The sequence below is a fragment of the Tamandua tetradactyla genome, chromosome 2, assembly GCF_023851605.1.
Source record: "Tamandua tetradactyla isolate mTamTet1 chromosome 2, mTamTet1.pri, whole genome shotgun sequence".
Classification (NCBI taxonomy): domain Eukaryota; kingdom Metazoa; phylum Chordata; class Mammalia; order Pilosa; family Myrmecophagidae; genus Tamandua; species Tamandua tetradactyla.
Genome location: NC_135328.1, coordinates 204,901,455 through 204,915,592, shown reverse-complemented (window position 1 = coordinate 204,915,592; position 14,138 = coordinate 204,901,455). Strand labels below are relative to the sequence as shown.

General features: G+C 37.9%; 2 pseudogenes; one reads left to right on the top strand and one right to left on the bottom strand.

The window, feature by feature from the left end:
* Positions 1-8,900: 8,900 nt before the first annotated feature.
* LOC143655044 (BCL2/adenovirus E1B 19 kDa protein-interacting protein 3-like pseudogene) lies at positions 8,901-9,581 on the bottom strand (annotated as a pseudogene).
* Positions 9,582-13,317: 3,736 nt separating this feature from the next.
* On the top strand, positions 13,318-13,523 carry LOC143664210 (small integral membrane protein 10-like protein 3 pseudogene; annotated as a pseudogene).
* Positions 13,524-14,138: the final 615 nt, after the last annotated feature.

Below are 14,138 nucleotides of genomic sequence, written 5' to 3'. Positions count from 1 at the left end.
TTTGCAATTGTAAATAATGCTGCTATAAACATTGGTGTGCAAATGTCCGTTTGTGTCTTTGCCCTTAAGTCCTTTGAGTAGATACCTAGCAATGGTATTGCTGGGTCGTATGGCAATTCTATATTCAGTTTTTTGAGGAACCGCCAAACTGCCTTCCACAGTGGTTGCACCATTTGACATTCCCACCAACAGTGGATAAGTGTGCCTCTTTCTCCACATCCTCTCCAGCACTTGTCATTTTTTGTTTTGTTGATAATGGCCATTCTGGTGGGTGTGAGATGATATCTCATTGTGGTTTTTTTTTTTTTTTTTTTTTCCATTTTAAATAATTTTATTACTTCTGTGTTCCTTTAACAATGCATGTTTTTTTAAATTTTTTTTTATTAATTAAAAAAAGAATTAACAAAACAATTAGAAATCATTCCAATCTACATGTACAATCAGTAATTCTTAATAACATCACATAGTTGCATATTCATCATTTCTTAGTACATTTCATTGTGGTTTTGATTTGCATTTCTCTAATGGCCAGGAACATTGAGCATCTCTTCATGTGCTTTTTGGCCATTTGTATTTTCTCTTCTGAGAGGTGTCTGTTCAAGTCTTTTTCCCATTTTGTAATTGGGTTGGCTGTCTTTTTGTTGTTGAGTTGAACAATCTCTTTATAAATTCTGGATACTAGACCTTTATCTGATATGTCGTTTCCAAATATTGTCTCCCATTGTGTAGGCTGTCTTTCTACTTTCTTGATGAAGTTCTTTGATGCACAAAAGTGTTTAATTTTGAGGAGTTCCCATTTATTTATTTCTTTCTTCAGTGCTCTTGCTTTAGGTTTAAGGTCCATAAAACCGCCTCCAATTGTAAGTTTCATAAGATATCTCCCTACATTTTCCTCTAACTGTTTTATGGTCTTAGATCTAATGTTTAGATCTTTGATCCATTTTGAGTTAACTTTTGTATAGGGTGTGAGATACGGGTCCTCTTTCATTCTTTTGCATATGGATATCCAGTTCTCTAGGCACCATTTATTGAAGAGACTGTTCTGTCCCAGGTGAGTTGGCTTGACTGCCTTATCAAAGATCAAATGTCCATAGATGAGAGGGTCTATATCTGAGCACTCCATTCGATTCCATTGGTCGATATATCTATCTTTATGCCAATACCATGCTGTTTTGACCACTGTGGCTTCATAATATGCCTTAAAGTCCGGCAGCTTGAGACTAGGCCCCTATTTTCTTATAAGTACTTTCTAAATGAGAATATACATAAATGTTCTTTTGTGTCTGGCTAATTTTGCCTCACGAAATGTCCCACAATGTTCATTCACAATGTTGCATGCCTCACAACTTCATTCCTTTTTGTCGCAGCACAATATTCAATCATCGTTTGCCAATCTACTTCTCAGTCAGTGCATCCTTCAGCCATCTGCATTCAATAAGCATCACGTATAATGTCCAAAGTCAACAGTCCATCAACACTCTCAATTTTAGTTATTTTCATTGTTTCCAAGAGAAAGATAACCAGTAAACACACCCTCACCAAATAGAAAATCCAAACCTCCTCTTATCTCTTGTCCCTGCCCCCATTATTTACCCCTGGCATGGCTGTGGTACTGTTGATGTGTTCCTGTTAAACACAGTCCACAGCATGCAACAGCAGTTTTCCCCTGTACCCTGAATTTATGCACTCTTTGTACAAGATTCATACCTTTGAAGTAGTTTATACAGAAACTTATTTATATTTGTAGTGTTAATCGGTGGAACTCGTAGGTCAATACAACTTCTTTTCAATCGTGTTCACCTGCAAAATGGTAATATTACTTATAGATGCACTAGTGAACTGCCTTCACGTCTGTCTATTCCCTTACATTTGAATTCAACCTCATTAGCTAACTGTTCACCCATCTCTAGCTTCCACGTATCTCTAGGTTCCCTATATTCTGTATTATGAGCCTCTGATTTTAAGCTTACCGTGGTCATAAAAGTGGAATCATACAGTATCTATCTTTTTGTGTTTGGCTTATTTCCCTCAGCATTATGTCCTCAAGGCTCATCCATCTTGTCATGTGCTTCGCGATGTCATTTCATCTTACTGCTGCATAATATTCCATCGTATGTGTATACCACATTTTGTTGATCTGCTTATTTGCTGATGGGCATTTGGATCATTTCCATCTTTTGGCCATTGTGAATAATGCTGCTATGACTATCAGTGTGCAAATGTCTACTCGTGTCACTGCTTTCAGCTCTACTAGTTATATACTGAGTAGTGATATTGCCACTCAATATTTAGTTTCCTAAGGAACTTGCTATTTAGTTTCCTAAGGAACCACCAAACTGTCCTCCATAGTGCTTGCACCATTATACATTCCCACCTGCAGTGCGTAAGTGTCCCAATTTCTCCAAATCCTCTCCAGCATGTGTAGTTTCCTGTTTGCTTACTAGCAACTATTCATTTTGTGTGTGTGAGAGAGAGCTTTAATGGCACAAAATGTTTATAACTACAAGTTATGCATGTATTATAAACTGTGTATAATGATACAAAGTGCTAACTAAATAGATGAAGAATGCATAGTCACTTTGTCTCAGTTAATTCCAATAATTTCAACAACTGGTCCATTTAAAAAATCATCTGAGTGTAGGTGATAAAGACTGAGATGGTATAGTCTAGGAATGTCTAGAGTGTATAATGATAGCGACTAAATGTACAAATTTAAAAATGTTTTTGCATGAGGAAGAACAAAGAAATGTCAATACTGCAGGGTGTTGAAAATAGATGATAATTCATATTTTAAAACTTTAACTTATGTGTGAGACTAAAGCAAAAAATGTTCATTTGATACGAAATTTATATTGTGACTAGTGCATTTCCTAATATAACTTATGTGGACAGTTTAATTGAACACCATAAGTACATGGAACCTTGAGTAGGGCATGAGATCTTGTAGGTTTGTCCAGAGTGATGTCCCAATAAATCCCAGAATGATTTGAACAGTGAATAAAAAAGTATTTGCAAAGTCCCCTTGGGGAAATGGTGAGAAAGGGGGAAAATTCAACTTTCCTAAGTGAAGAACTCCTGATATTCTCGCAAGCAGTGGGGACAATCAAAGCAATAGCCGAGCCCTCAATCCTGGAGTTTGTTTATATGAAACTCATCCCTGCAAAGGATAGGCTAAGCCTACTTAAAATTAGGCCTAAGAGTCACCCCAGAGAACCTCTTTTGTTGCTCAGATGTGGCCTCTTTGTCTCAGCCAACACAACAAGCAAACTCACTGGCCTCCCCCTCTCTATGTGGTACATGACTCCCCGGGGTGTAAACCTTCCTGGCAATGTAGGACAGAAATCCTAGAATGAGCTGGGACTCAGCATCCACTAATTGAGAAAACCTTCTCGACCAAAAGGGGGAGGAGAGAAATGAGATGAAATAAAATGTTAATGGCGGGGAGATTTCAAACAGAGTCGAGAGGTTATCCTGGAGGTTATTCTTACACATAATATAGATGTCACCTTTTTAGTTAAGAATTAATGGAGAGGCTGGAGGGAACTGCCTGAAAATGTAGAGCTGTGTTTCTGTAGCCATATTTCTTGAAGATAATTGTATAATGATACAGCTTTCGCAGTGTGATTGTGTGATCGTGTGATTGTGAAAACCTTGTGTCTGATGGTCCTTTTATCTACCTTATCAACAGACGAGTAAAACATATGGATTAAAAATAAATAAATAATAGAGGCAACAAATGTTAAAATAAATTTAGTTGATTGAAATGCTGTGATCAATGAAAGGGAGGGGTAAAGGGTAGGCATGAATTATTTTCTTTTTTCTTTTTATTTCTTTTTCTGAATTGATGCAAATGTTCTAAGAAATTATCATGACAATGAATATGCAACTATGTGATGATATTGTGAGTTATTGATTATAAATCAAGAATGGTATGATCATATGGCAACGGTGTTTGTGTTTGTATGTTCTTATGTTCAAAAAATAAATCAATTAATTAAAAAATCATCTGACTGGCTAAGTCAATTTTCATTTTTTAGAATAGTAAATTATTTTACTGCCATTAGGGTAACTTGTTGCATTTTCATTGTGCAAGTCTTTGCATATATGCTCTTGATCTTGATACTTTTTACAGATATTTTAAGCCAGTTTTCTTCAAACATAAATACAAAGCCTACCTTTTGTCCCCAAACTGTAAACAGGTAGAAAGCTTTTAAAATATTAATCTTAAAAAAAAAATTAAACTGTTAATTGTTAACTTCTCCTTTCCAATCATACAATCTGTTTCTGTTCAATGCAAATCTGGGTAGAAACCAAAAACATTCAACCCATATGTTGGAGCTATCAGTCAATACCGCATTTCATCTTATAAGTTCTACTGTGATCATGTATTCATGTTTTAAGCAATATTCCATAATTTCACAGATACTCTAGGAGAAAGAGAAGAATTAAATTTATTTTTAATATTGAAAATTAGTAAATATACTCAAGCTCTGATCACACTACTGATAGAATCATTACTGATTTGGAAAGAGGACAAAGTGATATCTGTAAAAAGTTCCTATTTCCCGTTAAGTATAATTTTGTTTTTCCCTCCCATAATGCCAATTACAATACAAAATAAGGTGTATAGTTATGTAGTTCTCTTAGCTTTACCAGCTTTTTCAATTTTGTTCAAGCTTTCAAAATCAGAGGGCATCATCAAAGGAATAGTGGAGTTATACAGAAAAGACAGGATTTAATAAATGAATGTGAATGCTGAATCATTAAATTGATATCTCTTTTAGTCTCGAGTATTTTAGAGAAGCTAGAAGAAAAAACCTAAAATTGTGAAATTGTAACCCATGCCAAAGTCGGAAATATGTTCTACAACTAATTGTGGTGCTGTGCTTTGAAATTTATAGCTTTTTTTGTATATATGTTATTTTTCACAAAAAAAAAGAAGGAAAAAGTCGATTGTGTTGATAAAAAAGTATTTAAGCCCTATAGCCTCCTATATTCTGGAGCAGCTAGAAGGAAAAATATGAGAGGATCATATGATAGCCCATGACAAACTCTGGGATCTATCCTGTAACTACTTGTTGAAGCGTGCTCTGAAAACTAGTGTTTTTTATTTATTTGCTTTGTATATATACTATACTATATAATTAAAATAGTTAAAAAAAATCAGAGGGCATCAGATTTAATTTCTTTCAAAAAAAATTCAAATACAAACACTAAAAATAAATAGGTTATAGAAGACAAATCAAGTGTTACCAGGTTTAAGATTAAGATAGAAACAAAGTATAATAATAATATGACTAAACTTATTTAGAGGTCAAATGCTAAAAAGAAAAAATAGAAGACAACTAATTTGGAAAACAGTTTTGGAAATGTCATCTTTCTTAAAAATATCCAGCTATGGCCTTGAAAAGAGAATCAGAAATTAATTTTTATTTAATCTGTATGTTATTTTCTGCTATAACATCCATTTTATAAAATTTGATATGAGAGAGAAAGCAGGTAGTTTCTGCAAACTGACAAACCGGTTGTCATAGTGTTGTTGTTTTTTTGCATGCGCAGCCTCCGGGAATCGAACCCGGGTCTCCGGCATGGCAGGCGAGAACTCTGCCACTGAGCCAACGTTGCATCGCCCAGCATGGTGCTTTTTTGTTGTTGTTTAATTTTTTTTATAGCATAGTGTTTTTATTCAAGTCAACCTGGTGCGTTTTACTTAACGAAAGACTGCTGGTTTTCAAATTAACAATGGTTCTCTAGTCGATAGTAATGTCTATATCATAAAGAATAATTATTTAAGTATAAAACATATAGAACCCCCAGCCTTAGTCCCGCTCTTTGGGTCTGCGTTGCCGTGTGCTGCAGTCCATCATCAGATGCTCAGCAGCCAACACGGTGCAGCAGATCTGCAGCCAGGAAGATTTTTTTTTGCAGTCTTGAAAGCAGCTGGAGTTTAACTTGTAGCAGTTGATTTCTCAGCCACGTGGTGTGGGCCCTGTGACATGATAAAAAGCCTTTCTCCCATGCCCTCTCCAAAAAATATAATGACCTGACGTTCCTTGAAGCAGATGTGGGTGGCTGTCAGGATGCTGCTGAACCGTGTGAAGTCAAACGCATGCCAACATTTCAGTTTTATAAAAACGGACAAAAGGTGGGTGAATTTTCTGGCTCTAATAAGGAAAAGCTTGAAGCCACCATTCATGAATTAAGCGAATCATGTTTTCTGGAAGCACAACCAGCCGTCAGCTGTTTAAAACTTAACTTGTAATTTTTTTTATTCACAAAAAAGAAAGCTCATAGATGAAGACTGTGCTGGTTTGAAAGGATGTATGTCTCCTAGAAAAGCCGTGTTTTAATCTAAATCCCATTTCGTAAAGGCAGAATAATCCCTGTTCAATACTGTTCGTTTGACTCTGTAATCAGATCATCTCCGTGGAGATGTGATTTAATCAAGAATGGTTGTTAAACTGGGATTAGGTGACGACATGTCTCCACCCATTTGGTTGGGTCTTGACAAGTTTCTGGAGTCCTGTAAAAGAGGAAACATTTTGGAGAATGAAAGTGATTTAGAGAGAGCAGAGCAGAATGACATAGCCACGAGAAGCAGAGTCCACCAGCCAGCAATCTTTGGAGATGAGGAAGGAAAATGACTCCCGGGGAGCTTCATGAAACAGGAAGCCAGGTGAAGACGCTAGCAGATGATGCCATGTTCACCATGTGCCCTTCCACTTGAGAGAGAAACCTTGAACTTCATCAGCCTTCTTAAATCAAGGCATCTTTCCCTGGATGCCTTAGATTGGACATTTCTATAGACTTGCTTTAACTGGGACATTTTCTCAGCTTTAGGGCTGTAAACTAGCAACCTATTAAATTCCCCTTTTTAAAAGCCATTCCATTTCTGGTATATTGCATTCTGGCAGCTAGCAAACTAGAACAAAGACTATATACCCAACTGCCATCTGACTATAAATGACAATAAAATATTAATTCTACCCTTTAAAAAAAAAACATATTGAAGTATCCTTTAGAGTCATGCTATGTGTTCTGAAATCCAACCAAATCTACTTGAAATAACTGGTGATCCCAAAACTTACTAACAATTTGGTCCTAATGCTTCACACTTTAGAAGAAAAAAAGTGTGTCAATGAAGGAAGAACTTGTTGAGTACTTTGGAACGTCAGCAGCATAAAATAACTGAAAAGATGGCTAAATGAGAAAATCAACAGAGTCTACAGATTCATAGGAATTACCTCAGTAAGACTGTACAGTCAACGTCAGTAAGTGAGAGATCAAAAGGAAACAAATGGCATCTTTTGAGAACTTTGTCAACTGTTCCCACAACCCAAATCTGTTTTTCAAAGTTGGCAAGTCCTTGGAATAACTCTGAAACAATTATCTGCAGTTTAAAAAGCTTCAGAGTATAAATGGTGCTTCCTAAAACAAAAAGCCTGTATTTACACCACAAATTTGAACTCATTCCAAAGCTTTAGAGAAAATAAAAAAGAAGAAATAAATAAATTTAAAGAAAGCCGTGGCAAATTCACATGCAGCTAAAAAACACAAAAATCCCAAAAGCAAGTTCATACAGTTCCAGGCCTGAGACATTCCTTACCAGAAATAAAAATTTTACACCATAGAAAAGACAGCTTTACAACATATAGTATTAAAATCTGCTGATAATTTTAGTTCTTACTCTATTTCATATCTATCATTTGTACAGCCTGCCTCCTACAAATTAAAAGGTGCTGCTGGGAGAGATTTCAAACAGTTGAGAGGTTATCCTGGAGGTTATTCCTATGCATTGTATAGATATCCCTTTTCAGTTTATGGTGTATTTGAGCAGCTAAAGGGAAGTACCTGAAACTGTAGCGCTGTGTTCCAGTATCCTTGTTTCTCGAAGATGATTGTACAATGATATAGCTTTTACAATGTGACTGTGTGACTAAAAAAAACCTTGTGTTTGATGCTCCCTTTATCTAGGGTATGGACAGATGAGAAAAAATATGGATTAAAAAATAAACAAATAATAGGGGTAAAAAGGTTAAAATAAATTGGGGAGATGGAAATACTAGTTGGTCAATGAGGGGGCGGTAAGGGGCATGGTACATATGAGTTTTTCTTTTTACTTTTTATTTCTTTTTCTGGAGTGATGCAAATGTTCTAAAAATGATCGTGGTGATGAATACACAACAATGTGATGATATTATGAGCCACTGATTGTACACCATGTATGGAATGTTTGTATGTCAAGAATGTTTGTGTTTGTGTGTTGTTTTATCAATAAAAAATTGATACATACATACATACATATAAGGTGCTACTAGGAGACTCAGACAGAAAGTGGCTCCAAAGCTGGTTTAAAATAATATTTTATTGCCCAGTATATATTTTTTTCCCTGAGTCTTGTATTTTTTTCGTTTGTTTGTCTGTGTGTGTGTGTGTTCTTTCTTAATAACTGCTAAATTCAAGCTAAGAGAAGCGTCTGTTTTCTTAACAAAAAAACAAAGACAGAGCTTTTGAATCATTCGCTAACCTTATCTCATTTTAAGGAAGGGATGAAAGTTCTCTTGCAAGAGTAAAATTTTATACCACGAATGATGCAGGTTCAGACCTAGTGGTACTGAATGGAGACTAAAGCATTGCTGCCAAAATTCTAATCTGCTGGTAGCATTTGAGGAAAAGAAGCCCTTGCAAATTTCTAAACAACATTAAACTCTTAGGAAATTCTAAAATGTCTTACAGGCTAAAAAAGGGAATGAGGTTAGTAAAATGCCTCAACAGAGTTTGAATAAAATAATGGATTTCGAGAGTTAGTGGACCTTGGCTGTGTAAAAATAGGGCAGTAGATTGGGTCATGCTTACAATGGCCTCAAGTTCAAACAAACTAATTTGACAATAACACTACTTCACAGGTCATGCACATTTCCAGGGGCTTTCCCTTGGTGGGTGCTGGCAGGTGTGCTTAGTCGTTTTCCAATAGAGATGCCCGGTCCCAAAGCCAAGGCATGAGAAATGAAGAGAGATGGAATAAACACCTTAAGAAATTCTGCAGAGAAAATACCTCCTCTCTTCATGGTTGCACTTTTTCTCATGCTTAAAGAAGCAGAACATTTATGCCTGAAGCGGAACTCCTTAGGTGGGATGTTTTCAGGTCTACTGGACCACTTGGATACCCAGTCTGCATGTTTCTTCAAACCCTCAACATCTTTCTCTCCTTCTCCAACTTCTTCTGAGAGCTATGGTCCCAGCTGGTGCGCATTTCCACATCAGACATCATCTGTCCATCTTCTTGTGGGGAAGGGCTGTCACAATGAGAGCTAACTGGCCTTTGAACTACTCTGTCCTGATTCCTGTTGTGCATCCAGAAGAATCTTCTCCATGTGTTCACTGTGGATAGAGGATGAGGAAGGCACATGTTCAAGTCCCCCATTTTTCCCATCGCCATTTTCATTACCATCGCTGCTGTTCATCGGAAGCTCCACCCAGGAATTGTTGAGGCTGGCTGGCCGTGGCAAAGCTTGTCGATCTTCAGCACAGTTGTTGTTGTCATATAGGGGTGGCGGCTGCTCAACCAAATGAGACGACATTGTGGGACGCCTGTAAGACGTCGCAGCAGGACCCTCTCTGGTTCTCAGGCAGTGTGTTAGTTAGATTCAGTTGTCAACTTGGCCAGGTGAGCATACCTAATCTTGTTGCTGCGGACATAAGCCAACGGTACGTGAACCTCATCTGTTGCCAATTACATCTGCAGTCGGCTAGGAGGCGTGTCTGCTGCAATGAGTGACGTTTGACTTAATTGGCTGGTGCTTAAATGAGAGATCTCAAGGTAGCACAGCCTAGCAGCTTGGCATTCCTCATCTCAGCACTTGCAGCTCAGCCCAGGCCTTTGGAGAAGTCACCCCGGGGAAAGTTGTTGGAACCCAGGGGCCTGGAGAGAAGACCAGCAGAGACCATCCTGTGCCTTCCACGTAAGAAAAGAGCCTCAGTGGAAAGTTAGCTGCCTTTCCTCTGAAGAACCAACAAAATAAATCCCCTTTTATTAAAAGCTGATCCATCTCTGGTGTGTTGCATTCCGGCAGCTAGCAAACTAGAACAGGCAGCAACACCAATAGCAGCCATTCTTATAAGTGTGAAGCGGTATCTCATTGTAGTCTTGATCTGCATTTCCCTTATAGCTAATGAAAATGAGCATCTCTTCATGTGCTTTTGAGCCATCTGTAATTACTCTTCAGAAAATTGTCTATTCATATCTTTAGCTCATTTTATAATCGGGTTGCTTGTTCTTTTGTTGTGTTGAGTTGTATGATTTAAGTATACAGGATATCAAAACTTTTATTTGATGTGTGATTTCCAATATTTTCTCCCATTGAGTTGGCTGTCTCTTCACTTTTTTGACGAAGACTTTTGAGGCACAAAAGTTTTTGATATTGAGGTGTTCCCATTTATCTATTTTTTTTTCTTTTGTTGCTTGTGCTTTGGGTGTAAAGTTTAGGAAGCTACCTCCTATTACTAGGTCTTGAAGCTGTTTCCCTACATATTCTTTTAGGAGCTTTATGGTACTGGTTCTTATATTTAGGTCTTTGATCCATTTTTGAGTTAATTTTTGTATAGTGTGGAAGGAAAGGGTCCTCTTTCATTCTTTTGGCTATTGATCTCCCATTCTCCCATGCCCATTTATTGAGAAGACTATTTTGTCCCAGTTCAGTGGATCTGGAGGCTTTGTTAAAGATCAGTTAACCATAGATTTGGTGGTCTATTTTTGCATTCTCGATTTGATTCCATTGGTCAAAACTTCTATTTTTCTGCCAGTACCATGCTGTCTTGACCACTGTAGCTTTATGGTAAGTTTTAAAATCCGAAAGTGTTAATCCTCCAACTTCATTCTTCTTTTTAGGATGCTTTTAGCTATTCAGGGTCGCTTTCCCTTCCAGATGAATTTGGTAACTAGCTTTTCCAAATCTTCAAAGTAGGTGGTTGGAATTTTGATTGGTACTGCATTGAATCTGTAAGTCAATTTGGGTAGAATTGACATCGTAACTATATTTAGCCTTCCTATCCATGAGCAGGGAATGTCTTTCTACCTATTTAGATCTTCTTTGGTTTCTTTTAGCAATGTTATGTAGTTTTTTTGTGTGTACAAGTCCTTTACATCCCTAGTTAAGTTCATTCCTAGATACTTGATTCTTTCAGTTGCTATTTTGAATGGAATTTTTTCCTTAATTGACTCCTCAGGTTATTGCTTCTGTATAGAAACATTACTGATTATTGCACATTAATTTTATATCCTGCCACCTTGCTGAATTTGTTTATTAGCTCAAATAACTCTGGTGTGGATTTCTCAGGGTGTTTCAAGTATAGTATGTCATTTGCAAATAATGAACGTTTTACTTCTTTCTTTCCAATTTGGATGTCTTTTGTTTCTTTTTCCTGCTTGATTGCTCTAGCTAGAACTTCTAGTACATGTTGAATAATAGTGGTAACAGAGGCATCCTTGTCTCATTCCCAATCTTAGGGGGAAGGCTTTCTGTCTCTCTCCATTGAGTACGATGCTGGCTATGGGTTTGTCATATATGCTTTTTATCATGTTGAGGAAGTTACCTTTGATTGCTACCTTTTGAAGTGTCTTATCAGAAAAAGGATGTTGAATTTTCTTGAATGCTTTTTCACCAACAGTCGAGATGATCACTGATTTTTTCCTTTCATTTTTTAATGTGCTTGTTGAACCATTCTTGCATTCCTGGTATAAATCCCAAACCCCACTTGGTCATGATGTATAAATCTTTTAATGTGTTGTTGGATTTGATTTGATAGCATTTTGTTGAGAATTTTTGCATCTATTTTCATTAGGGAGATTGGCTTGTAGTTTTCCTTTCTTATAGCATCTTTACCCAGTTTTGGTATTGAAGTGGAGTTAGCTTCATGAAATGAGTTAGGTAGTATTCCTTTTTCCTCAATTTTTTGAGAAACTTACAGGATTGGTGTTAGTTCTTTTTGGATTGTTTGGAAAAATTCCCCTGTGAAGCTGTCTGGCCCAGGGCTCTTCTTTTTAGGAAGATTTTTAATGACTGATTGAATCTCTTTACTTGTGATTGGTTTGTTGAGATCTTCTATTTCTTCTTGAGTCAGTGTAGCTTGTTCATGTATTTCCAGGAATTTGTTCATTTCATCTAAATTGTCCAGTTTGTTGGTGTATAGTTGTTCACAGTATCCTCTTATTATTATTTTTTATTTCTTCACTGTCTGTGGTAATGACCTCCCTCTCATTTCTGATGTTGATGATCTGCATCATTTCTCTTTTTTATTTGTCAGCCCTTACTAGTGGTCCATTGATTTTATTGATTTTCTCAAAGAACCAAATTTTGGTTTTATTGATTCTTTCTATTGTTCTTTTGTTCTCCCATTCATTTAACTCTGCTTTAATCTTTATTTCCCTCTTCTACTTGTTTTGGGATTAGTTTGCTGTTCTTTCTCAAATTCCTCCAGGTAAGCAGTTATGTCCTCGAATTTTGCTCTTTCTTCTTTTTTAATATAAGCATTTAAAGCAATAAATTTTCCTCTTAGCACAGCCTTTGCCACATCTCATAAGTTCTGATATACTGTATTCTCATTTTCATTCATCTCTAGATTTCTCCAACAATTTCTCTACTAACTTCTCTAGTAATTTCTTCTTCAACTCAGTGGTTGGTTAAGAGTGTGTTATTTAATCTCCACGCAATTTTGAAAGTTCTCATTCTTTGGTGGTTATTGATTTCCAGTTTCATTCCACTGTGCTGAGAGAAAGTGCTTTGAATAATTTCAATGTTTTTAAATTTATAAAGACCTGTTTTGTTCTGCAGCATATTTTCAATCCTGGCAAATGTTTCATGAACACTAGAGAAGAATGTATATCCTGATGTTTTGGGATGTAATGACCTATATATGTCTGTTAGGTCTAATTCATTTATCAAATTGTTTAAGTTCTCTATTTCCTTGCTGATCCTCTGTCTGGTCATTCTATATAGAAAAGAATGGTATATTGAAGTCTCCCACTATTATTGTTGAAACAGCTATCACTTCCTTCAGTTTTGCCAATGTTTGTCTCAACCTTGGAGCTCCTTGATTGAGAGCATAAACATTTATGATTGAGCTTGTGTCGGTGCCAAGATGCTTCTCGAGTGTGACACGCAGAGCTACCCAGCCAGGGGCCTGCCTGCCAGCCTCGCTGCCACTCCCTGGCTCTCTAGGTGTGGGCCAGTGGCCCGGGTGATGCCACATGCAGAGGGCTGCCAGAGGCGGGCAGTGGGAGCGCCCGGTGGGTGGGCGGGCAGCAGGGCTGGTCTCTACATGGTGGTGGCTCTGTTGGGCCTAGATGTCAGGCTCTCATGCTTGGCCACCACCGTTCCTATGGGGTCTTCTGCAAGGGGCTGACCCACTCACTGCTCATCCTCTCCGATCTGTCTTGGAGGCTGTGAAGCCACTTCCCCTACTTCTGTATTGGGGCTTCCGTGATGCTCCGCATCTGCCTGCAGGTCCACATTGAGAGCCACTGAATATCTTCCTCTGGCTGTGACAGAGGTGTGGCCTCAGGCTCCCTGCATCAAAGGATACAAACAATGAGGGATGGAGGAGGGGACCCAGGCAGCCTCCTGGTCACAGTGAAGATGTGGGGAGGAAATGACTCGGACACATTCTTTCTTGGGTTTAATCACAACACGAAAGGGGAGCCCTTCGGATATGCCTTTCTGGGCGAATGAAGCTGCGGTGGATGAAAATAGAAATTCACAAAAAGAGTTATCACTGGAAATGACAAATGTATTGCATGAGATTGAAATCTTGCTTCTTAATGGCAACAAAATGCTGCCGTCTTTTGGAGGATCACTAAGAAAAAATTCAATGTCACGAGCTGCTCAGAGCACAGCTGCAAGTCTGTCCTGTGCTCCTATGGAAGAGAGCTTTGCTGAGGTGTTCCTGTAGGCCACCGCCCCAGAGACGGTGCCCCGGCTGTCACAGCTACAAAGCCATCAAAACCCGACTCCACTGCAGTTAGAAATGGGAATTTTTTTTTTCTCTTTTTTTACATGGGCAGGCACCGGGAATCGAACCCGGGTTCTCGGGCACGGCAGGCAAGCGTTCTTGCCTGCTGAGCCACCGTGGCGCACAGAAAT